The sequence below is a fragment of the Heliangelus exortis genome, chromosome 3, assembly GCF_036169615.1.
Source record: "Heliangelus exortis chromosome 3, bHelExo1.hap1, whole genome shotgun sequence".
Taxonomy (NCBI): domain Eukaryota; kingdom Metazoa; phylum Chordata; class Aves; order Apodiformes; family Trochilidae; genus Heliangelus; species Heliangelus exortis.
In genome coordinates, this window is record NC_092424.1 from 91487450 (window position 1) to 91514752 (window position 27303).

The following is a 27303-nucleotide window of genomic DNA, read 5'->3' on the forward strand; positions in this document are numbered from 1 at the left end:
CAGCAGCATGAAAAGAAAAGAAAAAAACAGACAAAAAAACCCGACAAACTTTTGAAAGTGGAAATGAGTATATTAGAATAATACTTTCATGCTGAAATCATAAGTAGTCACTTGTTACTGTATTGTTCTTTATATTATTGGTATTTCTTTGACTGAAAGACTTCCAAGGGAAACAGTGGGTTCAGGAAGAAATTAGTGAGACTGACCAGGGTTTTGTTTTTAATATACTTTATTTTCAGAAGTGTCCATTAGTCTTGCTCCTTTGAACACCAGCAGCTCCATGCCCCCAGAGACAGCAGCCTCTGCTTGAAGCAAGAACTCTTCTTCTTTCCCAGGACCCCATCGTGACCTCCTCGGGATTTCCACACAAGGCCTTGGTTTGTAGCCACAATGTCAGCCTATACATTTGGGACATGGTGTGTTCCCTCTGGCTGCTAACCTTGCACAGCAGGAACAGCTTAGGGGCTTTGACTATGCTCAGGAAAAATCTCACTGTGCCTAAGGGTGGGGGGTGGATTCAATCACCCTTAAGACTTTTGTTTATTTAGGACCTCATGATGAGCCCATGAGGACTGTGCCCAGTCTTCCCTTAGAACTCCTTGGGTCATTACCAAAATTACTCCATCTGGGTACATTTCTATACCCTTCTCCTATCTATTAAATATTTGGGGTCCACTCTGCATGCACACAGTAGGAAAGAGTTCCTGCTCTGAGGAATTTACAGTATAAGCAAACAAGCACAATGAGGGAGAAAGAGATGAATATTCACCTTTATTCATCTGAGTGTCTACCTATATCCAGTATTGTTCACAGATGGGAAAAAAAAGAATTTCTAGGAGAATAAAAGCCAAACCACCCCTTCTTCCCTGGGAAAACCAGACTACTTTTCCTCTAACAGGAAGCAAGCTTATGCTAAAACATCCTCTGCATGAAAAGTGAGCTGGGTTGCTGGCTATATCCCTCACCAGAGATTATTCCCTATAGCTGGCTGAGTGCTGCTGGTAACTCACAGATGGGGAACCCACCCAGGGTCCATTCACAGTTCTCCTGAGGCCAGCAGCAGGGCTGGAAATATCAGCAACAACCACTGGTCTGGGTGGCTCACTGCTCAGCTGCACATCTTCAGAGGGCTCTCTGAAGATGGTCACAGAGAATGCAAAAAATCCTTAAACACTGCTTACTTTGAATGTTTAATCTTTAACTTGGCATTTTTTTCCCAATTGCCTGTAAAATACATTTCCAGTTGTCCTTCTTCCCAGGCCGTGTGAGCAGAGGTCCCAAGAAGGCTGCAGACTTTGCAGACCAAAGGCCTTCCCAGGTGAGAGCTGGAACAAACATTAGGAGTGGGAAAGGGTATCTGAACACTTTATATCAGGTACAAAGGTTACTCAGACCTTGGGATGTGGGCTGAGCAAGCAAGAGAAACAGCTCACTGGATTCACAGTGAACTGATCTCCTGGGAAGAAGATAGGCAGGGAAGAGCACAGTGCTGTGGACTGAGGCTTTAGTATCCTGCAGCCAAGAAGGGAAAGGATGCTTCAGGCTGCTCTGCACAAACAGACCTCCCACAATAAAACACAATGTTAAAATTTTGTGCAATAGTTTTAACTCAGGATAAATGTCCGTAATATAATGGTTTTCTCAAAATGCAGAAAAGATCTGTGAACACTTAAGACTGACAAAGGAAAGGAGTATAGCAGGGTCTAAGTGCTCTGTAAGGAAAGGCTCCTCCAAACCATGAGTGCAATCATGACTTAATAACTATCCTGACTATCAAGTCAGAATTGGTGTCACAAAGTTCAGAATCAAGGCAATCTGAATGTATTTAATACTTGAAAAAATCCAACATGGAGTAACAGCCATTTACACTCGTGTAGGTGTTTTCACATAAAGCAGAGCATTCACAAAAATTCTTTCCCTTGTCTCTTGTTTTGCATTAAGACAGTAAGATTTAGTGTTTGCTCTAAGCAGCAAGACAATGTTTTCTCTCAACAACAGGATTATCTCACACAATTTACAATGGCTGTGATTAAAGAGAAAGGGATAAGGAGCATGACACATGAAGAAGGATTGCAAATGTTGCCTTCAACTGCTCCTCCAAACCAGAACATCTAATAATCTTAATGGAAATACAGTGTTGTACTCCTATCAGCTCCATTATATTGAGCAACATGACAGGTCCAAATCCTGACCCCAGCAGTTTTAAGATAAAGCAGAAAATTGCTGACAGGCTGCAGTGGAAAATGATGGGTTTATGATTTTGTGGAAGAATTAATGCCATTTTGAAGGAATAGAAGTTGTAATCCATTCAGTAAATTAACAAAAAGGTGTGTAAGAGGAAAAGGCAAGGAGCAGGCATCCAATTATTCATGCAAAATAATGCAATTTATACTTGATTCACCCTACTGTGATTACCATTACATCTTAAAAATCATTCTACAACAGCAGAAGCTGCTTGCTGACTGAAGTTACAATACACTTTACCCCTTGATGAGCTTCTGCTCTTAACTGCAGTTGTGCCCAAATCCTGAAGGGAACACCCAAAAGCAGACAGGGCAAGAGAGAGCAGGGTTGGGCTCCAGGGGCTCTCTGGGGTAGCAGCAGAAACAACAGGACAGGGGAGTGCCAGGGTGAGATCCAGTCAAGGTCCCTGCCTGTGGGTAAAGATGATCCTTACCTCCTGCTCTCTTCCTTACACACTGCAACCATCACCAGAAGTCCTGTATGGGCTAAAGTGGGGTCATGCCCTACCAGAAACTGTGTTTACCCCAGAGGCAGAGGTACAGTTTGGGAACAGTGCTGTAAATGCAATGCTCTGGTAGTCGCTTCTGCTGCAGACACTGCCAAAAAGGTAAAAGACTGAGGAGGATGCATGGGCACTACCTGCATGTCTTAGCTGCATATCTGTGCAGCTAGGCTAAAGTGGCCACTTTCTTCATGCCCATTTTGAAACTACCTGTTCCTTTATCACTTCCTCATCAGAAACACTTCTTAATTCTCTGTGCATGCCCTTTTAGCAGCCCCAGCAGCAGCTGCCAGTGACAGCTGTATAGCAGTGCCACAGGGGCAAACCATCTAGTTCAGGGTGGAAAGATCCCTGGGGCTTGTCATCTTCTCAGCTCAGAGCAATCAAAGCTTTAGTAGCTGATTGATGACACCAAATAAAAAAGCATATATCCCAAGTAACTAAGGTAGCATTGACAAAGGTGGACTTTAATCAAATTTTCTCTCTGAGATGACAAGCAGAGTGGTGCGAGAGGCAAACATGCTAACCCCAATGGCAGAGAAAACGTAAATTATTTGACCTGGATTAGGCAATAAACTACATATTTTCCTCTCACAGGACACCATCTGACCTATGAGGTAAACCTGGCTCTTAAAATACATTGCAAATCTGGGGAGTTGGTGCAGGTCTTCAGTCTTGGAAAGTAATCATATGCCTACAGCAATATACACAGCAGAATGATGTAGGAAGAGGAAGTGCAGAAAAGTAGCTGTTAATGTAATATGTGTGAAATTGGATTACAAACAGAGTTAGGGCCAAAAACCTGCCTCTACTCTAGCTTGTGAGCATTTTGCCATCAATGAAAGAGCTCAAAAGCACCCTCAGAAGTGAACAACAGTTCATAATGCAATCATCTCTCAGAACTGAGAGTTAGTGTGTTCACACTAGTTTTGTGTTGGAATGTCAAAATAGCAATTTCATCCAGTCACTTGTTTATGAGACCTGCCAAGTATGAATTTGTGAAGAAAACCTCATTTGGAAGCTTTTTCTACAAGGAACAAATAATTAAAAGGAATACAGCAGCATGAAACATTTGTGTTCACACAACAGAAGAAATGCTATTTTTAGAAGAGATGCTGAAATTTCAGGTCTTATACTCCAGTCTGGTGTTTGATTTAAAGACAATAATAATTGTATCCCACTTACCTCGCTGATAAAGAACATAGAGCTGCCACAGTCAGCCTGGAGGGAAGCCAAGGCAAACCCAGGCAGAACTGAAAATTCCCATTAAGATGACTGAGTGGCAAATGATGGTTATTTATTCTAATCAATTTGTTGATTTATTCCTGGAAAAAACTGAATTAATTTATTTCTAATCAAAACAAGGACCTATTCATTACAATGAGTATGATGAATCACTACTAAAGAGGCATAGCTGGAATTTCTAATGCATTTTTTAAAAAGAAGACAGAAAATATTTGGTAATTCAGTCCCTCCTCCCCCCAGAAAGAAAAGAGTTCAGGCTTCTTTACTTGTGATGCACACTTCCATCACTTCATCCAGCCTAATTTAAAAAGCCACACGGGTGGACTTCCTCCTCAAAACTCTTTCATCTTCCCAGTACTGCAGCCCCACTGACCCTTCACTCTACTTTCAGTTGTTCCAGCTGTTCTCCTCCTGCCTGTATTCTCAAACATTAGCATCTATTTAACCTCTTCCCTTTGCTTACCATTGATTTAGTGATGATAACCATATCTGCTGTGACCTCTTGTCACCTCTGCTGCTGCTACCTGGGCTTGATCACTCAGGCTTTCTGCACCTCTCGGATTCTGCCTCTTCTCTCTCAAAAAGCAGAATTACAAATCACAAGACACAGGTAAAAACTGAATGCAAGGTGTAACTTATTTTAAAACTATCCTAGCAATCTGTCTGTCTAAATCCCTAATAATTGGCCCTTCTCTGAACTCCAGCGTCCTTGATGCCACTCTGCTAATGAGCCTGTCCTGAGCAAACATACCAGCAGCAATTTTATCAGCACTCAGTGGAGAGGTCAGTCTCGATGTCTTTGCTCCAGACCAACTTTCAGATGCACCAAGAGGACAGGTAGAATGCTGATACTCAGTACATCTTCAGTACAGAACAACAATGGCCAGCCCCTACCTCTTGTTAAATGCTAAATGTTTAGTACCAAAACGTTTGGCATTGTTTGCTTAGTTCTCCCAGGTGGGTAATTCTGAACTAACATTTCCCATGCTGTGACCTGTTCTCTGGCTGGTAACAGCAGGAGCACTTTGGAGAGGTCAGGAGAGGGAAGGACCAACAGCTCAGTGGGCAGGCAGGGAGTCACACACTGGAACCAGGCTGACAAAGCCAAGGTCTCCCCAGTTTCATCCTTTCCCCCATCAGCAGCTCTGTGTCCCCTCTCCAGTGCCAGCTACTTGACAGACTGGGCGGACAGAGCCTCATGAAAACCCCACTACCCACAAAGAAGAGCAAGCTCCACAGCACAGGGAGCAAAAAGGGGTCCATACCAGGCTCAGGGGGGGCTGAAAGCACAGCCCCCTGCCTTCTGGCACTAAGCAGGCAGGCAGGACATGGTGCAGATACCAGGTAGCAGCACATCCCCCTCCTGTACAGGGTGCTACTTGCTTCCCAGCTGTACCAATCCCCTCCATGCCATCGTTACACCCCGCTCTATCCCTTTTTGCATCTAAAGTTGCAAATGGTTCAATTTTTATTTTTAAATCACCAGACTGAGTCTTAATTATTTAAGCATCTTCCAGATTTAGAAAGCTGTTTTGGCTGTGAAAGTTACACTTAGTGCAATCATCTCTCATCAATAAACCATGGAAACAAATGGGTATGCCTGGTGGAAAGCAAATTTATTTAAAGCATCTTAAAAGTCAAGTTGAGATTTACAGATGTGGAAAGACCTAATGCTGGCCATGTTTCAATGAACTCATGGCATTCTAGCTCAAGTGAGTAAAAAAGGGACTTCTGCCTTATTACATTAATTTTGCTAAGAACAAGATTGTTTTGCTCTCCTCAAAAAAGAAGGGATGCCTTGGAAACTCCAAAACACAAACTTGGGCAAAAGGCCTCCAGAAAGGCATACTCAGTTGAGAGTTGTGCTGGCTTTTGGGGTTTTTTTTCCCCCCCATGCTGTTAAAGCCACAGGCAGTTGAAAGTGCTCATACTTCCCTGAAGACTGCTACAAAGCCTAAAAATCACACACACAAAAATCATACAGGGGATTGCTCCTTCAAAGAGAAAGCAAAATGGAATCTTGGGCTTTAAAACAAACAAAAAACCTTAACCCAACTTCAAAGGCATTCCTATTAACATCATACTCTAATACAGAAATAAAATTAAGTAAAAGCTATGTCATTGCCTTGATACCTAGTCTGATTTATGTTTTTTTTCCTTGTCCCAGTAAGAGCTCAAGGCAGATAATTTCTGATCCCACTGGGCAAATATGTTTCATTATCGTGTTGCTTGTTTACAGCCCAGCATCACCTCGGGGGACTGCACACTGATTTTCAACCAGGTTAGGTGAGGTTACAACACACACTGCACGAGATAAATGACCATGGACATAGGATCAGGAGAAGCTCATGGACACTGTGTTGGCATCATTAGCCTTGATGGCTTCACCTACACGGCCTTCTTCTAAAGCAACAGATGAAGCTCCAGAAAACCCTCTTCCAACTTTCCAGAATTGCTAACTGCACAGATCATTGTTTCCCATCTAGCACAGATATTTGATCTTGAATAAACCCCATGTAAATTGCCGCTTGAGTCCTCTCCTTTACAAAGCAAAGCTGTTCTTTATTTATGTAACATTTTTATTTAATTAGCAAAGAGATGGAACAAACTCGTAGGGGGAAAAAAAAAAAAAAAAAAAAAAGTAATTAAAAGGCCATCTTCCAGCACAAGGGAATACGTCAGAGAGGGGAAGAAAAACCACTTTCTTCAAGTTGGCTCTGTTAATATCAAGAGTCTTTCACTGTTACCCCATTAGGACCTTGTGGAGGTAATGAAGCATCTGGAGCATATAGGGGACTTTTTTTCCTTTTCTTGAGTGTCCTGGCCACTGGAGAGGAGCCAGAGGAAGCTTGAAGGTTCCTTCCTCAGACATCTGACACCGTTGGGATAAGTTCAGAATATGCATCCAAATTACACCACAAAACCAGGGTGTTATAAATTATACCACTGTATTAAAATCCTCCATATTTATCGTACCCAGAGCTTACGTGCAAAATCATGACGATGCTGCAAAACCCATTACTCAAAACACAGGAAATAGATCAACGATGTTTGCTGATGACCTTTAATTTAGGCCCGCAGCTCGCCTCATCATGATAGTCTTTAATTACATTATCCCCTATTGTTTTTCACGGGGGCCTCCAGCTTCCACCGCCTGGGCTGGAAATCTCTCGCTTAACGAGGAGCCGCTCTTCACTTCGTTTCATCTTCACGCCCGGACCCCGGGGTGGTGCGTGGGGTGGTGCGGAGGGTGCTGACCTATTGCCGGGGGGCTTCTCCCCGGTCCGTCGGGCTGACCTGCCGGGACAACCCCCCGCAGACCACCCTGCCCAAGACCCCCGCGGCAACAGCCCCACCGCCCCGCTCCCCTCCCGAACCTTCCGCCGCTGTCGGATTGGCGCTCGGGAGCCATGACGTCATAGCACACCCCTCCTCCTCCTCCGCCCGTTAGCCCCCCGCACCACTCTGACGTCACAGTCAGCCCACGGCTGGATGGGGGGCGGGGCCCCCCCGCCACGCTCCCGCCCCCGGCCCCGCCCCCGCGGCGCCGCAGCGTGACAGAGCCGGCCGGTGCCCTCCCGCCGCCCCCAGCGCCGCCGACACCAGGTAGGGCCGCGTCCCCCGGGTGGGAGGGCAGCGCCGGGGCTCCCCGCCCGCCGGCGGGATGCGGAGCGGCCGCCCGGGCCTCCGGGAGAAGAGGGGCGGGCACCGGGCAAGGGGGGCGCGGCGGGCGGGGGGCGCCGCTCCGCGGGGCGCGCAACAAGTGCGGCAGCGGGGCGGGAGGCGGGCTTGGCGGCCGGCGGAGAGCGGCAGGGGCAGGGTCGGAGCCGGAGCTGGGGCCGGCAGCGGCGGGCAAAAGGGCCGGGGGAGGAAGGGGAGGGAGGGGACGGGGCGGCGGAAGGGACGGGGTTTTCGCCGGGAGCGTTTTTCTCCGGTGCAGTTAGTCAAGAGAATGATGCAATCTCGCATTGCCATGGCTACTGCATCCCCGGGCGGCGGCGGCTCCTTCCGCCGTGGCGGGGCACGGTTGGGAGAAATAATACGGGCAGGAAGGTGGGAACCCCACCCTCTACCCCCCCGGGCAGCGCTTACGGCGAGGAAGCGGTTCCTGGCCGTACGAGGCCTCTCGGAAAAGCTCGGGGGAGAGGGGGAGGGAGCTGAGCGCTGCTACAGCTCCAAACAAAACCCCCCCGACCCGCTTTCCCCCCGTGGTGTGTGTGTGTGTCCGTGGCGGGGCTGCATCACGCCAGCCCCATGGGCGCCCCGGCTCCGTTCTCCGAGATGCTGGGCCGGGTGTGAGCAGCCTCAGAGAGGGGCCGGGTGCCAGCTGGAGGTCCTGTAGGGCTCGGAAAGGAAGACTTCTTCTTTCTTCTTCCCCCCCTGAGCCCATAGTTTTGCTCTCCGCCTCGGCTGCCTTACCGCTTCAGAAACGGAGCCGCTGATACGGTAATTCCCGGTTTTGTCTGTTTGGGACAGGGCAGACGCCACATTAAACTAGCGCCATTGAGGTGGGCAGTGCTTCTCTGAAAGGTGCCCACCCGTTTTAAAATCTAAAGGTTTAAAGAGTACACTCATTAGGAAATAAGTGCAAAAGGAAGGGCATGCGATAAAAATGTGTCAGTATGTCAGATGCGTATGCAGCGACTGTCTTAGAAACTTTGTTTTTGCCTCTTCCATCTCCTGGAAACCCTCAGGCATCAGCAACATTAGCAGTTGGCAGTGCTAGGGGTTATGTGGAGCGTCGTCCTGAGCGATTTAAGTGTTTTCTCCTTCCCAGCCTGCGCTGGCTGTTTTTCTGCCCTTCGCCCTTCCCCATTTCTCAGGGTCACAGCAGCTGAGGTCTGAGTCCGAAGAGATTTCCAGCACCGATCCGTGCTCTGAATCCGCTGACAAAAAAACAGTTTCAGGGCAGGAACGGGAACATCTTGGCTTGCTTAGCAAGAAGGGCTCTGGGCAGATGACAAGAGGCGTTTCTCCCTCCGGCAGCTGCGCGTACTGACTGCCTGCTCGGCGTCCCAGCCGGGGTTGGACGCCAGTGCCCCGTATGGCTGATATGTATTCTCAGTGCTTCGGGTGATCTCTGGTGCTGTGAGATTCGGTACAACAGCAGAGTACTCGGGGCCATGGCGAAAAACGTGAGGGAAGAGCTCGGTCAGCTGCTAGCGATGGCGAGGGAAAACAAGGCAGGGACAGGGCTGCACTTAGGATGCTTCCGATCAGGAAGTCTCTGAAACCGCTCAGCGAAAATTGAAACACGCCCTGAGCTGAAAGCAGCGGAGGGCAACAGTGCGGGCGTCTCCGGCGGCGCAGTGCAGCCTTTCGACAAGAGTTTTGGGCCAGGTTGCTCTCAGGGTGAGGTTATTATCTCTGCAAGAGCAGCTCTCTGCCAGGACCTGGCAGCTGCGAGCCTGCTATAAGTGGTTGGCTTAAATTATCGCCGGTGGCCCTGGCTTGCTGGAGGGTTTTGCATCTGTGAAGTTTTTGTAAAGTCTGGCTAATGGTGTTACTGCATCAGGATTAAGCTGCTAGCTTAGAGGGAAGGTACTTATTTATTTTTTTAACACAGACTTGCGGATAATGCTGAAGAGTTTTGTGACAGAACTCTGATGTTTCACTCTAAGCCACGCTTGTGCTTTCGGTGCAGTTGCAGCCTGGGGCTTCTCTGCTGTTGGAAAACTCGACAGCTAGAGATAAATTCCAGTGTGTCCTCAGCACTGGTAACACGAGTGGGAGCTTGGAAGCTGGGTCAGGGTGCTTAAGCCTATGGCATGCGTGATCATCTGATGCTGTTTAGCAATGAAAGTTGGAGTTTCTTATAAAAGTATTAATGTATTTGGAGTGCACTGTACATAATCTGTTTGCCGAGCAGTGAATAGCCAAGGTACATACTCTGCTTGGGGGCAGCTTTATTTCCACACACAGAGTGAGGATTTCCCTTGAAAACTTGTGGTGCTTGCAGGTGGCTGGGGTCAGCTGGGAGGAAATCCCTTTCCAGCTTTTCATGAACTGAGAAGTAGATGAAAGGGACCACTGTGCTGAATTTGCTGAAGTTAGGAGTAGGTTTGCCATTGAATACGCTGATGCCATTTTTCATGGATCAAGAATGCTAAAAGCGTACCAGGATTTTGCTGAATTTTACTAAATTTCTTACAAGGTACATGTTATGTGTGTAATGCATGCTAGAAGCCCTTAGGGACTTCTTTGGTTTTTTTAATCTATAAGTAGTTAAGTGAATTTATCGTAAGTGATCCAACTAAGTCTCCTGTATTGTAGCATTCAAATGCAACCAGAGAGACCAGCAGTGAAATTAATATGCTGTGGTGCTTGGTCTTTCAGGCTGAGGAAGAGGCTGGCTGTTGGTTTGTTTGCCTCTCTGTGCTTTTTAAAAAGCAATTGGACTTCTCGGGGTTTAGTATCTTTTACACAGCAGCAGCCGAACAAACTAAGTATCTTTGACTAAAACTGTTGCATATTTAGTACGTAAATGTAGCATCATTAAGGTTACTTAGTTTATGTGCCTTCTAACCGGTCTCTGGGTATACTTATTGCAGTATTTTTAGTAAGCTGATGTTGTCTTTACATTTCTCAGCAAGAATTCCTGGTGTTGCATTCCTTGCCTTTAGTACAGCCAGAGTTGAAATAAAATATTTTGAATTCTCCAGTCTAATCTTCTCTTCTGCTGCTGACCTTCATTTTGTATTGTGTACAACAGGAATTAACTTAGAAAAGATATGATTAATGGAAGGAAAAAAAAAATCTACATTGGAAATAATACTGTAAATCTGTCAGGCCCCTGGCTAGCACCTGTAATTGCTTGTTCTTTTGTGGCTTGCTAGGAGCAGATTTTTAAAATATGTTTCAAGATTCAGGTTTTTTGAATGATGGAGGCACTGACAATATTTTAGGATTTTAGGCTGACCTAGTGCTGAAGTCTGGTAGCCACAGGTGGAAAGCTTGGTGCTGAGTGATCGAGATCTGCCCCTTGGGAAGAAAATTCCTTGTAAGTGATATTCAGCTGGTAATTGGTTAAACACTCTCAAGTACTGAGCTGACTTCACTCCTTTTACCTTCCTCATTTTAAGGGTGGCAAACATTGCAACATCAAATGCTTCTGTTTCTGCTGAGCTTAGAGAAAAACCCACCAGTACAGATCAAAGTGGTAGTGCTTACAAGGTTAAAATGCTCATCTTCTACTTGTCTTCTACTGGTCTCAGCAATCCTTGTTCTGTGGCAGACGAAGCCAGTCTCTGAATTAACACCATCTGTGTCCAACCTAAAGCAAATTCTGGGGAGAGAAACAGCAATTGCTTATGATCCCACATTAAAGCAGTGTCATTCCTCCGTGTCCTGTTCTCTCCTTGGTCCCTTTTGGGGTTAGTGTTAAAAGAATGCCAGTGATGAACCTTCATCCTTGCTCCTGCCTGCCACTGCCTGATGGACTGGGTGGGAGCAGTGTGGTGGTGCAGGGCAACGATCAGACTGGAGGGTGGGCTCAGCAGCATCTTGGGCATCACCTTGCCCCCAGCAGAGCTCAGGCAGTGCTCTGCATGCTGCGTGACCAGGGGTTCCAGCCACAGTGGCAAGAAGCCTGTCACGCTGTGCACAGAGTTGTTTCCTGGGATGGGTCTTATTGGAGAGGCTCCAATAAGAGCCTTTTGGAACACATGGACTCTTGGTGGCAGGTTTTTTTTTTGTTTGTTTGTTTCCTTCATTGAGAGTTGGTTCTCTGAAGGAGCAGAGGGGCATGGGTGCTCTTCCAGCAGAGCTACAGACACCTCTACCTGTTATTTTCTGGTGGTGTTTTTACTCCCATAAATGCTGTGCTCTCGTGACAAAACTCCGTTGCCTGTTTAACACTATAATTTGGCAGCCCTGCATATAGGCTGTAATATATAGGTAGGTGATGGTACTGTTTGCTTTAGCCTTCCCTGCATAACTGAACAGCTTGGTTTTTTTTGCCCTCTTACTCCCCTTTCGTTATCTTTTTTCATTGTCATGTCTGCAATTAGTTTTATGGGGGTGAGGTCTATAAAACTCTGTTTAAACAGAGGAATGCTTTTGGGGCTGTTGGCCTTATCTCTGTGGTAATGCTTTTGTTTTCCTGTTTTTACAATACACAAAATTGTATTCTTCTGGGATGCAATGCATGCTTTTTGAAAGCTGTTTGTCTTAAGAAATAGATGCTTACTGCATGCCAGTCATTGCACACTTCTCTGTGTGCATCCAAACAAAACTGACAATAATCCTTGTAACCTGGAGCTGTTTTGTCATCTACAAAATAATTGCTGGTTTTTGTGATTCTTAAATGTGCTAAAAGTGCAAAATCCAAATGGTTTATGCACACTAGCTCTGGAAACACTTTTCCATTTAGATGTAAGTTTAGACACTGGGACAAATGAAAAAGATAATAAATGAGTTACCTAGAAGTTAGTCTGATAAAAAAGGGATTTCCAGTTCAAATTGCTTTGCTACAACTTTTTCTAAGGCTGTTTAATTTCGGTATTGCAGCAGTGTGGTTAAGAGGGCATCACTGAGGCTGACATCCCTGGAGTTTCTAAGTGCTGATTGGCAGAGGTGGTGTGTAGAGATATATATATATATATGTATATATATTCATATATATATATATATGTATATATATTCATATATATATGGGTTCCTGAGGGCACTGAAGTGTGTTCCCCATGTCCAACAAAAGAGCATTTATAGATCTGTTTGATAACTGTATTGCAAATAGTGACTTAGATTTTTTTTTTTTTTTTTCTGTAATTGACGAATAACTGCTGCCCTTCAATTTTAATATGGAGATAACTCAAAGCTGCTGTGGACTGTGTACACAGTGGCTCTCCCTAGATCTGTTTAATGGAATTAACCTCCTAAAATTTCATGCCTTGATTTCTCTATTTGTGTTTTGGTGTTTAGGACATATTATCTTACAGGATAAATAAGAGCTCAAGAGCAAACTTCTCCCAACTATGTGGCCATATTTGGTGCTTTGGAGAACTATTTAATTTCCTCTATGAAATAGCTGGCTTGTATAAAACACAAGGCATCAAGCATAATGGCAATCTAATAAATTCCTTTACCAGGTGTAGAGATTTTGTAGATGCGTGCTGCTAAGAGTAATTGTCACTTTTCCAAGAAAAAATGAATCATGCTATTTATGCTGAGCTCAGTGCTGCAAATTAAGGGTTGATCTCAGCATCCCATTGCATCTGGATATTTTGCATGTGCTTACTAGGGAGTTATTAAACTGTAGAGCTTGTGCTTCATTAATAATAGCTTTGCTGATGACCTGCAGCGTACTGAGTAGGTAGAAATATAAAAAACTTCCATGAGCTTGTATTTATGCTAAAGCTGTCTGGATTTAATTGACCTCCAAGTCAAAGCTTCATACTGGAACATTTCCCTGCCAATTGAGGGGCTTTGGGTGATGACTAAATTATGCTGAGTTGCATTAACATTTACAGAAGACAAAAACTTGGTTGTGCGAAGCTACAATAAATGTGGAACAAACCTTTTCCCCTGCATTTTCAAATTCTGCCCTGCACTTTGATCTTTACATAACCCTACCCTTTGAGGTGCTGGGTCAGCAATTTGAACAAAGTGACTCTTACTCTCCTGTTATTACTTGGAAGTGCAACTCTCCCTAGGTGACCTTGAAAACTGTTTCACTTGCTGACTGTCTGCTGTGACTGGAGGTTAATCGCTTTTTTTCCTATGTGCAAGTTCAGGCTCTCTGCTGAAAAACATAGACTTGATTTCAAAAAGGATGTAGTCTTGATTTCAAGTAACATTCCAGCTTTTAAGGCAGATATGTGCCGCTGATGGGCACTTCTGTTGGTGTGGTTCTTAAGAAAGTTACCTGTGTTAGATGAAAACTAACGAGTATTCATTTGCAGAATAATGTGGTTTAGCTTATTAAACCGAATACACCTCAAAGCATCTTATGGTTTTAGGCCATCTGTTTAGCTAATTAATTCATAAACATGTAAACTTGCACTGGTGCCTGGTTTGTTGGGGTTTTTTTGTTTGTTTGGTTGGTTGGTTTTTTGGGGGTTTTTTTTTTTGTTTTTTTCCATCCCCTTACTATATGCTGTCACAAACTTACTGGGAAGCTGTTTCTGCTTTGCCCTTGTTGGCCAAGGAGCCCCTAGCAAGTGCTGGGTAGGGGAAAATGCCTTCCATACGTGCCCTACAGTTGCCACTTTGGAGCAGAGCACAGCTTGGTGGAGGGGTACTTCTGCCTCTGCAGAGTTAAAACCATGACATCTGTATTCAGATAGAAACCTTGAAGATCAAATGAGGTCCTCAGGCTCTCAGAAACGAGCAAAAGAAGTCTACTTGTACATTTGTCACTACTTTATCAGTTGCCCACACAGGAGTACAAACATGGGGATCTGGTTTTTGAGCTGGTCCCGTGTCCTCAGATTTGCTTTCAATTGAGATGATGGCAACATGAGAAACTATAGAATTTTATACCTTAAATTTTACAGACTTCCCCTTAAATGTGCTATTTCTATGCACATAGTTCAATCAGAAAGCTTCTGTTAACATTTTTTTCAAGGACTATCTCCAGCTCCCCAGTGGTTTTTAAAAATGCTGATGTTTTTGAATCATTATTTTGAGAATCGGATCCCAGCCAAACTGTAGGGAGAACCTTTGACTTAAATAGCAATAATTAAGCCTTTTAACCAGTTCAGAGGATGACATTCTCCAAAGCTTAACATCACTGTGCCCTTTAGAAGAATAAACCTGAGAAACCTTTTTGCATGCTGAAATTCCAGTGGCAAGCTGGGTTGGGTGGATGGCATCCGTGCTACTGAAATGCAGCTGCGTGCTCAGTTCATTCCTGTGGCTTTTGAGCAAGACCTCACGTGGTAGCTACAGGGCAGTGTTGGTAGAGGCACAGGAATCTGGATGTGGTTTTGAAGGGCACAATGATAGTGCCTGCATTTTTATGTATATGCTTATGTGGATTTGCAGGGCAGCAGGTGTTCATGGGGAGTGTCTCCAGTTTGCTGGTTCATTTCTCTGTGGCTCTACTGGCATGGAGGGGTCCCTCCTAGGTGGTCACAGACCCCGTGAGCTGGTGCAAACTCTCAGATGTTTGTCCTGAGTTTGGGTCATGCATTTATCCCTCGTATCATATATTTACCCCTCAGCCCACTCATGTACAGCAGCCTTTTGGAGTGTTGTTAAGCTTTACATTAGTCCTGTGAGCCTGACTTACTGCAGGCATGAAGCCTCCTTAATGGGAAAAATACCTGCACTTGTAACATGGTTCAGAATTCTTTATTTCCTTGACATGCGTTATACAGTGACAGAAAATAAGGTGCTAGGTACATCAAGCTGGGTTACTTATGGATTTTTCTATTTCTCTTTAACAGGCTTAAGCAGAAAAAACTCTTGAAAAAATTTTGAGCTTTTTTTTTCATGATTTATCGATTTCTCACTGAAATGCCACCCAGAAGGCATAGTTTACATGCTGGTAATCTCTGCAACCTCTCATTTGCTTTCCACTACTGCAGAAGTGGCTGGGCTTGCCCAACCTTCACTGCTGGACTCAACCACAACCTTTGAAATTATGGGTGGGCATCCCCATCACCTTCTGCAAGAGGCTAAAATGCAATGTAAGGAAATGTAAGGAAAACACAGGTGTGAGGGAACACTGGCCATGTACAGGGTAGCAGACGTGGAGCTAGAGATAGATGTCACTATACAAGTCAATAAGGAAGCCTGCATTTGGGAAGCTTTCTCTCTTCTGTTAGAAATGAGGAGAAAAATATGAATAATGGAGGTGAATCACATTAGGGCCACTGTGTTTTAGTGTAGATCATTATTCTGCTAATACAGGAGCTGCTGCCTCTGCTTGCTTAGAGGTAAAAATTTTGCAGGGGCATAAACCATTTTTATAGGCAACGATGGTGTCAGATCACTTGTCATGAAAGTTTAAATGGCTATAGCTCTATCCTCTGCTTTTGCAGCTTTCCCCAGGTTCCTGAGTGGTTCTCCAGAGGCCATCCTCAGTCTTCTACTTATACTTGTCATGTTGCTGGAACCTCTAACTTTCCTCTACTTTTTTTCTGACCTTTCAAAACAATCATCATCTGCCTTTGAAGCAAGCAAAAGCAGGCTATGAGTCTGGCCATGCCTTGCAGAACGAAAATAACATCCTTTGATACTTCTCTATATTGATTTCTTGTTCCATTGCCACTGCTAAGTGGTTGTATTAAGGTACAGAAAAGGACTGCTAATGTTGTTTTCAAAGGTTTTTCTTTCATTTTTTGAAGTCCCATCTAATTGGCTCACTCTTTCTAAATGCAGTGGAGAGCTTAATTAGGTAAGATGTTCAGATCTAAGCTCTAGTTGAGCAATTGCAGACCTATCTTGAATTTCCCCTTGTGCAGAATGAATACTTCTTGGTTTCACAAAACATGTCAGGCTCATGTAAATTAATGCCAATTTCATGTGTGAAGGAGCTTAACAATGAAGTTAAGGGGGTGTCTACCCTTCTCCCCCCTTAATTTTTCCTTGCTGCCCCTTTTCTCAGGTTCATATTTCACTCTAGCTGTTTTTCAAGCCTTGCTGTTTAAAATCTTATTCACCTGGCACCCTAGGAGGTGTTGCAGAACAGAGGAACAGGACTGGGATTTGGGCTGAAGGAGCATTAGCAGCTATTGGCAACTCTGACAAGTCCTTCATTCCAGCAGCATCGCTCTGCTGAGGCTCTCCTAAGTTTCCTCCTAAGCTGTTAGTCATTAGTGTGAGGCCAGAATGTTAACCAAATCTGGTTTGGGTTTTTTGGTGGTTTGTTTTTGTTTGGTTTTTTTTCCCTCTGCTCCTCCACCACTTACCAGTTCCTCCATGAGGCTGTGAACTTGAGCATTTAGCTTTGCTGGTCCAGAATAACAGGTCTGTTGAAGTGCAGAGTCCCTTTGCTGCTGTTTTTGTAGTGATGACACATCTGTGTGGAGGAGTTGTATTCCAGGGAGATGAAAACATTGTGGAAAAAAAAATAACCTGCAACCACTGAAATTGTCTTTTGATGTTTGAAAAATTGGTTCATGAAACAGGTTTTTTTGCACAAAAGTGGTTTTTGCTTTTAACATGCAATAACAATAGAGACATGGGGGGGGACTTTCAGAGAGATGCCAATATAGACAAGCAATTTCATAGCCTGAAGCATCATTCTGTATCCTACATAGATTGTACAAAACATGCACAAAATAGGTGTGCTCAGAATCTAAAGGCTTGGGTTTCTCTGCTGAGCAACTTCTATTGTATCACCATCTGTATAATAGGTGTGCACAGGAGTTTTACTGTAGTGGCTAAAGAGAGTGTCTTATGCCCAAAGTTTAAAGAGTTGCTTAACAAGTGTGGCTGATGAAATGCAGCTTAATTCTTCCCCATCTTTCATTCCTAGCAAAATATGAGGGCTCATAAAATGCACTGCAAGTTAGGTTTTCACTTTTCTGTAAGCAGCATGGTGAAGGAAAAACTTTTTTTTTTTTTTTTAATCTATGTGTAAATCACTTTCTGGTTATCTAACTCTGCTTTTCTCGTCTAATTAATTTAATGTGCATCAAGTGAAAAATGTTTGGCACTATCAGAAAATGAAGCTTCTCTAAAATTTAGTCTAAGGCTACTGCATTCAAATAACAAGTCTCAAATAACTAGTAAGGTTTCATATGGATTATTATTTCTTACAATACAGCATGCTTAAAGGGGATACTTCCCCTCTGTCTTAAAGGTCCTTAACTAAAGGATGCGCAGTGTGTAGTAAGAATTCTTGGTCACATTTGCTGTCTGTTTAGCTTTTTCTTTCAATCTGGTTTTGTGTATTTCTTTTCATTAGCTCTGTTTCTATCAGAATACTTTTGCTATGTTTAGATTTAATAAAACATGGAAGCTGCCTTTTTTTTTTTTTTTTTAAACTCTGTTTTTGGTCTCTGTTGGGTCTCTCAGTGGTTAATGTTCTTTCCACTTGAGTCCCTGCCCTCTCACATCCTCCCTGCCTTGGTCCTGCAGTTTTCAAGACAGAAACGTGGTTAACACATCTCAAAATCTGTCCATGATTTTCTTTTTTTTTTTTTTTTTTTTTTTTTTTTTTTTTTTTTTTTTTTTTATATTTATTACAGTACAATAATCTGTCAGTTCATGCTTTTTGAATGATGCTTAAGAAATCTCTGCATGACATTAATATATCCTGCATGACCTTTTGTTGTTTCAAGTTTTTTTCTGCAATTCTTTCACTTTTCACTAGAGCCATCCCTATATGTAAAATGATGCGTGTGCAAAGCAAAATAGTAATTTATAATTCTGCTTTAAAAATTCTTCACCATTTTGCCTATCTGTTTTACTTATTTGCTCTTGTCTTTGTTTCTTGCCTGGTGTAGTGGGATGGCTTTGATCAGCTTCAGTCAGGTAGGACCTGTTGGTCACCCCATGTGCTTGCCTCATGCTGGTGCTTCTGCAAGGAATCAGCTGAAAGCTGATCTTGTTTGATTGGTTTTTTGGGGCTACCTCAGTTTCATCCTGCTTTCCTTTCAGGCAAGATAGAGGGTAGGGGAGGAATGAAGAGAATGAAGGTACCCATTGCAGCAGCAAAATCTGGTTTTGGATGCTCCTTGTCACCTGGGATGCCCTGGGTCTGTTCCTATGGCTGTGGACCTGGCTGACTGGAGAAGGTGGAGTGAGGGTAAGGTGACAGGTGACATGTCAACCTGAGGGTTAAAAGCAGATGCTGTAACAGGGCATGTGCTGGAAAAATGTCTCCATTGAGAAAATTTCTTATCTTTAGGAATGGGTGACTTGCTGAAGGTGTTGCTTGAGGGAGGCTTTGCACAGGTGGCAAGGCAGAGAAGGTGTATCTGGTACAGCCCCTTCTCCAGGGGACTGCTGCCTGCAGAGGACAGGATAGCTGTAGGGGGGGAGAAACGCCTTGCCTGCTGCTTCTGTGGCTACTGGTTGGTCATTGCATCTGAAAGAGACACAGCAAGTTACAGTACTGACCCTGCCTTTGTTCTGATGCTTTTGAAAGTATTCTGCACCAGGGCAGTAGTTGGAGGTTCAGTCTGGTTTGGCTCTTCACTGGAACAGCTTCTAGTGCACCAGGAATTTGCTGTCTCTCTTTTTAAAAGAGTGACTATATTTTGGAGAAAATTGACTTATATTGCTGGAATTCCCTACATGACTTCTGCAGGTACCTGAATATTTTATATTACGAGCTTGTAGAAAACAGGTTGGCAGCTGCCCGATATGTGGACACTGTGGGTTTTTTTCCTCCAGTAGTCTATTTGAAGTTCATAGAAAGAGTCAATTATAAGATCACACCAACCTTTACCACTGCATTATTTCCTTTTCAGTTGCTGGTTGATCTTTCTCCTCTTAGAACAAGGAATAAAATACAAGAAACTGCAGTACTTAATCCTGGATCAGGGTATTCTGATGAAGTAGTATTTACAACAGTGCAGCTAACATCAAACCAAGGAAATGTACAGGTAGAAATCCTTTCTTTCCTAACTACTGCAGGATTCAGTCATCTTTTTCAGTGGCCCTTGTTACAGCAATGATTTGGTACCCTGAAAGTTGCTGATTCCTGGCAGTGGTTACTTTGGCACGGGCCTGGTGCAGGTAAGGACATTCAGCTTCTCAGGACTCACCAGGCTTTTCAGCTCTGAGCTTCTGGAACAGAAATGCTGTCAGCTGGCTGCATAGTTTTGGCAACACATCATTTACAGATGTGCTAAGTTCTCATGCTAAGAAGGGAAGAGAGGGGAATGATCTGAGTGATAGATCTGTAAAGGATCTCCTGTCTCATCATCTGCCCCATTATGGGGACATGTAGTCCTTACTCTCAATACAGCTTGTCAGTCCTGGGAAGCAAGAAATCAAGGTCAAAATCTTGCCTTACATAGTGTTACATCCTCTAGCCTTTGGAAAGGAGGCCAGATCTTCAAAGCTGGTTGCTTTTCTGAATAATGAGCCTATTATTTTTGTACTGATTTGAAAGCAAGGGGTTTAACAGAGCACCTAGCAGCAGAGTTTTCCCTGAGCAGCACAATGCTATGGCATTACAGTGATACCTGGAGTATTTTTTTTTCTCTTAGTTCCCTCAATGGTGGAAAAAGTAATATTTTTTTTATACTTCAGCTACTTAAAGCTAGCAGTCATTTGTACTTGCCTGACTTTTTTTTTTTTTTCTTTTGACAGTACAAATGTACACAGTGAACAGTACTGTCTGGCATGATGTTGAGCGTCTTAAAAGGAAAGCACCAAGTCTTGGTGCAGCTGCAGCCATACAGTATTAACTCATGTCTTACAGGGATACAGCAGGAAAATAGAAAAGTTACCCCATAGGGTGGCTGACAATATGAAGACAAGCAAGGCAAGCTGTGGTGTGCACTTACAGTGTCAGTATGTGCTGCTTCTTGGTAAAGAGTAGAAAATCACTTGGGGAATGTAGCCAGTTCTCAGTGTATTACATGGCTGTGGGAATTTTTGTGTCCCACTAGGGTCTTTCACTTCTCCCATGCATTCCAGGTGCTATCCTGCTGCTCACTGGAAATAAAAATAAGCACACAAATACTTAACATACTGTAACTTGCCTCGAGGTGGCTTGTCTGTTTGCTTTTTCCGTGTGATCAGTTTCCCAGACTTGAGCTGACTGATCAAAAGGTGTCATTTATCCATTTGAACACAGGGTTGTGGCTACACATCTCAGCAGGGCATCTCGATCCAGGGTTTTTGTGCACTGTTATCCTTGTACTACTCAGATTTGCATGGTGTAATATTACCTTTGTTACTGTCACCTCAAATTTCTCAGCTTTTTATTGGATTGCTGAATTTAGTCAGCATGTGAACCCCTGATAACCTTATGGCTAAGCCTTGTTTACTGGATCACTTGTACACAGACATTTCTTGCTTTGTACAGTGCTTCACATGTGAAGAAGCTTTCATATGTCAAGCTAATAAATGCAAAGAAGATTAAAAAGAAAAAGTAAATTAAAGCTTACTATCTTGAAGCTGCACACTGCTCTTGAACTTCTCCATCTTTTGGACCTGTTGGCTGTGGTATTACTGTCTCTGTTAGTAGAAAATGCAGCCTTTTGACTAAGAGGGCTCATTGGAACATGTTGCCCAAGGAAGCTGTGGCTGCCCCCTCCTTGGAGGTGTTCAAGGCCAGGTTGGGTGGGGCCTTGAGCAACCTGGTCTGGTGGGAGGTGTCCCTGCCTCGGGTTGGAACTAGATGCTCTTTAAGGTCCCTTCCAACCCTAGGCATTCAATGATTCTGTAATTAAAATAGGCTTTGGGGACTGTATCTTTATTTTTCTCTTGTAGAAGTAGCAAGTTGGTTTGACTGAAGTGCTCAGAGATTGAAGGAGTTCCTTTGAAAAGGAGAGAGGGATTTTTTAGACCTTCTTGGAGGTGGCAATTGAGTAAGAGAAAGGAGACCTGAATAGGAGACCCCAGTTCTGGGGCTCCCAGCATAAGATGGTTTTTTGGAGTGAATCCAGAAGAGGTCCATGAAGATGATCGTAGGGCTGGAGCACCTCTCCTACAAGGACAGGCTGAGAGAGTTGGTGATGTTCAAACTGAAGAAGAGAAAGCTCTAGGGAGAGCTTATAGCAGCTTTCCAGTACCTGAAGGGGTTCTACAGGAAAGCTGAGGAGGGACTTAGCACAAGGCCATGTAGTGATAGGACAAGGGGGAATGGTTTCAAACAAGAAGAGGGCAGATTTGTATTGGATATTAGGAAGACATTGTTACTGTGAGGGTGGTGAGACACTGGCCCAAGTTGAGGTTGTAGGTGTCCCCTTCCCAGAACTGTTGAAGGCCAGATTGGTTGGAGATTTGAGCATCCTGGTCTAGTGGGAGGTTTCCCTGCCCATGGCAAGAGGATTGGAGCTTGGTGATACTTAAGATCCCTTCCAACCCAAACCATTTTATGAGGTGAAAGCTGAAGTCCCTCTGGACTTAGCTTTTTACTCCATCTTCTCAGTTCTAGCTCTCTCTTTAGCTTATCAGGCTTCCTCAGGCTAATTTGCTGTTGTGAGCTAGCAAAGTTTTTTTTCTGTTGCAATACCAGCATAACTTTTGAAAAAAGAGGGAGCTTTAGATTAGAACAGTAGCAGTTTTAATAAACACTCCCATACCACTTGGGGAGGAGGGCTTTGGAGCAAAGCTGTGTAGCAAATGCTGCACTTTGCTTCCAGAGAAGCCAGCCTGTAGCTCTTGTGCCACACAGATAATTCTACCCGTTTCCATCTAATCTAGTTTGCTACAGATCCTCTTTTCTGTTTCTTTCCCATTTAAAAAAAACAAAAAAACTGTTCTTTAACCCCAGCCAGGAGTTTTCTGTGCTGTGTCCTTGTGCATTTTATAGTTGTGTGCTATTACAAACACAGCAGTTGAATAAACCTGCAGGCTTTGCCTTTTCTTGCTCCTTGTTCTATTTCTGTAAATAGTTTTGCAAGCTGTACTTTTTTATTACTCTAACAGCACCATGCTGTGTCCAGTATTGGAATGCTGGGGTACAGGCACAGCAGCTGGGCACAGGACACCCCTTCAAACATTTTATTCTGGGAAAATGATGAAGATATCTTATGCTGTAGCAAGAGTGTTGAATGCAAGAGCTTGAAGTATACGTGAATATCCTAATCCTAGGTGGTTCAGATCCTAATTTGAGTTAGTTTGGATTGCCTGAAAATACTACTAAAACTGCAAGGACCTTCGATTTGTCTTAAATCACCTATCAGAAGATTATTAGATCTTGCATTATTGAGATGCTGGGTATTGAGCATAATTAGTTATTCTGTTTTCTAGCATATTTTCTTATATTCTGTAAATTCCTTTACTTACCACAATTCTGTTTCTGTAAAAAGGTAATGATTACTGAAGGATTTGAGGGGGTAGAATGATGGGAAAAGTAATGGGATGAAATCACTCTTGTTATTAACTGGTCAAAGTCTTCTTTAAGCCCTCAGGCATTTTCAAATGTTCTGAAATACTGTTGAGGTTAAACTGAGAGTAGCTTCTATCCTTTGTCCTGCATTTTTAAACTGAGTTTTATACAAGTAATTTATTTCTAAACTTCCTTATGCTACTGCTGCAGGGGAGCATGAAAGCTCAGCACTGTGGGTCCCCATGAGTCAGCAGCAGGCTGAAGGATTTGCCACTGATGCAAGGTGGGCCAAAAATCTGCATGGCTTTGCTAGAGATACAGTTGCAAAATAAAGTTTAAAAACAGTTTATTTCATTTTAACAAAACTAAAGTGCAAAATCCACAGCATTCCTGATTCTCCTGGTTTCCAATAAAATAAACATACTTGTGCTTTCGGATCAATATAGGCTATGACTTATTCTAAATTCCTTTTTATTTCTAACAACAAGCACGCTCGACACTTAAGAGATCATTCAAAAAGGATGAAAAAGGGGAATCTGGGGTTGGTAACAAGTTGAAAGTCAAAACAAATGTATGCAAGAGGCAGTTCAGGCTTTGGGGACAGAAAGAAGAAACTGGACAGCTTTGGAAAATGTACAGAAAATGATTGGCAGCTTTGATTATTGGTGCTGTCTTCCAGTTCTCAAGCATCTGAGGATTTTCAGTTCCAGTACATTCACAAAAGCAAACAGCAGCATGATTGCTGTGTTTTTGGAGGAGGGAAAAGAGTAGTCACCTCTGCAGTGGCAGGGACTGGGAAAACGTCACTTCAACAAGAAAACACAATTTAAGATTTCCCAAATCAAGTGCCTAAAATTAGGTTTTGAAGTCCTAATTTAAGAATGGAGAAAGTGGCTTGTTTCCAAGAAGGCTGAGCAGCCAGGCCTGATGGCGCAGTGTTCTCAGAAGCCAGCGCTATTATTTGGACTCCTATTTTGGGGATTTTTTTTTGGAACTCGGGTTCAGACCTTTAAATGTGAAAACGGGGCTCTGTTGTTTCAGGGAGTCCTTGAGCAGCAGAGTGAGAACTGGAGGATTCTGCGGACAGGGAGCAGGCTCCTCGTGCTTTGGGCTTTTAGCCCAAAATGTTTTGTTGCTGCTATTTGGCTTACGTAAAAAGGGTGGCATGGAATGGTTGGGAAACCTTTAGATTTTCATGCCTAGTCTTTGTACATGGAAACTGAGGTTAGTCCAAGAAGAAACTCAAGAAACAACTTTAATAAGTGAATGAGAATTCTTAAATCACTTCTTGGCATAACCCCCCCATGAATGTGTTTTCTGTGGAAAGTGTAGGAGAGAATTTCCTTTGAAGGCAAGGAGCTGGTAAAATACTTAAGTATTTAGCAGCCCATTCCTCAGATAGCAGTGTTGGAAGAGCAGATTATCACTGGTGGTTTTCTGTGTGAAAAGCTTCTGTAAGTAAATTTCAATTACTGTAAGAAAAGCAAGTCATTGTGTAGCCTTTGGTCTGTATTTTTGACTGCCTCCCTGGCACCACCCACACCTTGACCAAAGGTCAGGATACTGCTCCTGTCTCCTGCAGGTGTGGATGGCTGCTGAGGTACAGTGCATATCCCACCACGTAGCACCAGAGGTGGTCCAAGCATGCAAAATGTTCTGTGGACACCAACAAAATCCCTGTTTATATCTAAGTCCAGAGAACTTTTTAAAAAGTAGTATTTTAATGACGGGGCTCAATCCTGTTGGAGCAAGGTGAAATTTTAGCTTTCTGTGTTTGTGTGGCAGAATTGGAAGTCCAGTAATTCAAAGGACCTTGGAATAGTTTTATGAAAATCATTGCTGGCCACAGAATACAAAGAGTTCCAAATCTATGATTTCTCGGTGTGTTTGTTACTTTTTTTGGAGTAGTGTTTTATATTACATTAAGGCAAAGGCTCTGCTCTTAAGTTTCCTATTAATATATTTAGTCCTCCCAGGAGCAGCTTTGCATGCTTACCTCCTGTTCCAATTCAAATAATGAAGGATTTTTCCCCTCTTGAGCTGTATCATCCAAATAGCCTGCATGTGTCTATGCTGTCTACTACTGAGGTGGTGTGTGTTTTCCCTTTTCTGCATGATAGGCTATCAGACCTCAGGAGGTCAATGTCAGAGCAAATGATCTCTGAAAAAAATATATGCTGGTATCTTCTGGTCAAACCTTTCATCCCTCAGACCTTTTGGTTTCATGGGCTCATCCCAGCACCTTTATCCCCATGGCAAAGGATGCTGTGCAAGCCTCAAGGCTGCAGGCCCTTCCCTCTTAGCCTAAGTCTTTAAATATCTTCTCAATTTGAGAAGTTACTGGTTGTCTGTGGTTTTGATTGTTTTATGAGGAGTACTTGCAACTTCTCACATGTAAGGCATACATGCAGCCCAAAAGTGCTCTGTATCAGCCTATAGCATGCAAGGTGTAGATGAAGAAGTTGGATATAAATCCCAAGAAGCTGAGACACCTGGTACTGTTGAAGTATCAGGTTGATAGAAGGACACATCTCTGCCCAATAATAACACGTTAGCAATGTGCATGGTTTTTTCCCTGCAGGTGGTTTGTATTTTTTAAACAGGGAGAAAGCTTTCTCCAGGTTGATGAGGTCTTGGTCCTTCATCTCTTCCAGCCTTCAAGTAGCAGCTCCCTTCTGAACCCCTTGATTATTTTTTTGTCCTAACATGAAGTGGCATCTCACAGCCTTCTTGTGTGCCAGTGGCTTCCCTACAAAGCTGTTGGCTTCAGTTGAAGTTTTCATGGTCCCCTGACCCATTGCTTTTGATAGGTTGGGTGGTCACCTGTCAAAGGGTAGACTTCTGAGTTCAAACTCAGGCATTTGGCTTTGCTACAGCATAGCACTTGGTTTTCTGAACAGACATGTTACAAACTTCATTTTGTTAGTACCCTTCATGTGTTTTTTTGGTGGCTTCCCAAGCTCTAGTAACTCATGATCCTAAAAATTACAGGGGCAGAGAAAGTCGGAGGTGATTTCATGCTACTGAATGTAATTGATAAAGTCAGGAATTTACGAAGGATCCTTTCTTATAATCTGTTAATAAGAATGCAGTCCTTTTGACCTTCATGTGGCTTTTTTGGGTGCACTACCATGATCTTTGTGTGTACCTGGAGAGCATAAAAACCACAATATGTTTTCCAAACTATATTAGAGATCTGGCTAATGTCCACTTATGTGAATACCTGCAAACTCTGAAAAGTCCTTCATATACCTGTATTGAAGACTAACTAGTATGTGTAAAAATCACGTGGATTTGGGTTTGGTTAAAACACCAGATATGCATTTTCCTGGATTAAATATTTGTAGTTGAAGGACAGAAGTGTCTTTCAGGTTGCAAGCCTGAGAACTTCCAGAGTTGGATCGTGCTTGCCCTCATGTTCAGGGCCCATAAAATTTGGTTGTGTAGAGGATGGTTTCTTTCCTGTCCATTGTAGAAAGGCAGGTTTGGAAAAATAAGTATATAGAGAGGTACCTATTTTAGAAAGCAGTGTGTTTTACATAATTGGGTTTTTGGTGGCGTGTTGGTTTTTTTCTGACCATAGGTACTAAATAGTCTGCCTTGCTGTGGGATGACTTCTAGGTAAAGAGCATTGCTAGTGATCTGCTCCCGTATTTGCTGAGCTGCAGAATTTGGTAATTTTAAGTATTAAGAAACATGCCTATTATAGTGTTTCAAATGGCAACTGCTTTAATTTTTCTGGAAGTCGATGTTCCTCTGAATTGGGAAACTATTCTAATTTAAAAAAGAAGCCTTGTAGTTGCTGCTGTTGAAGCAGTGTTTTAATGTTGTGTCGCTGTTGGCAGGAGACTTGATGCATTTTCACATGACCCCCTCTGAACAAAAGCAGATTGTTTCCCTCTGTTTTTCTGTTACACAAATCAGTTCCTTTTGAAACAATTTCTGTAAATTCTGGAAACTGACACCAGGAGTAGTTTTTCCTTCACTGTGCCTTTTACTATCTGCTGTCTGATAATGTTGGCACATGAATGTGCTTTGGGGTAGCGGCCCAAAAAAGATGAGATCTCTGCAGAAAGCATCCTCCTCTTGGGAAATGTGTTTGTTCTTCCTGTTTTATGAAAGGGTTGAACATGTAGTTCCATTTCTTGCTGTATTTGCTGTAGCTGGGCATAGTTTGTTACTACATTCTGAATTGTTTCATATCTGCATTTTCATGGTGTCCAGCACATAAAAGTATATATCTGGTCAGTTCTGAGTGGAGATTTTTTTGTATAAATTTGTATAACATTTGTAGGTGAAACAGACTCTTCCATTTGAAGTCTTCCTTTGCAAAGAGGGGAGTTTCAAGTAAGGTGCAGATGCTGGCTTATTGAATGGTGCAGTGCTGCATAACTAAATCAATTGG

The 27303-nt window shown here is 43.3% G+C and overlaps 1 protein-coding gene across 4 annotated transcripts in view; it reads left to right on the plus strand.

The window, feature by feature from the left end:
• Window positions 1-7498: 7498 nt before the first annotated feature.
• Window positions 7499-27303, plus strand: part of ELOVL5 (ELOVL fatty acid elongase 5) — a 40554-nt gene continuing 20749 nt past the window's right edge. The window contains exon 1 of one of the 4 annotated variants that reach the window (XM_071741730.1): window positions 7499-7597. The gene's annotated coding sequence lies outside the window, so the exon portion shown is untranslated. Of the gene's footprint in view, window positions 7598-7748; window positions 7812-8060; window positions 8438-9320; window positions 9344-27303 lie in introns of those variants that run through there. The other 3 variants (XM_071741733.1, XM_071741731.1, XM_071741732.1) reach the window with 3 other exon arrangements.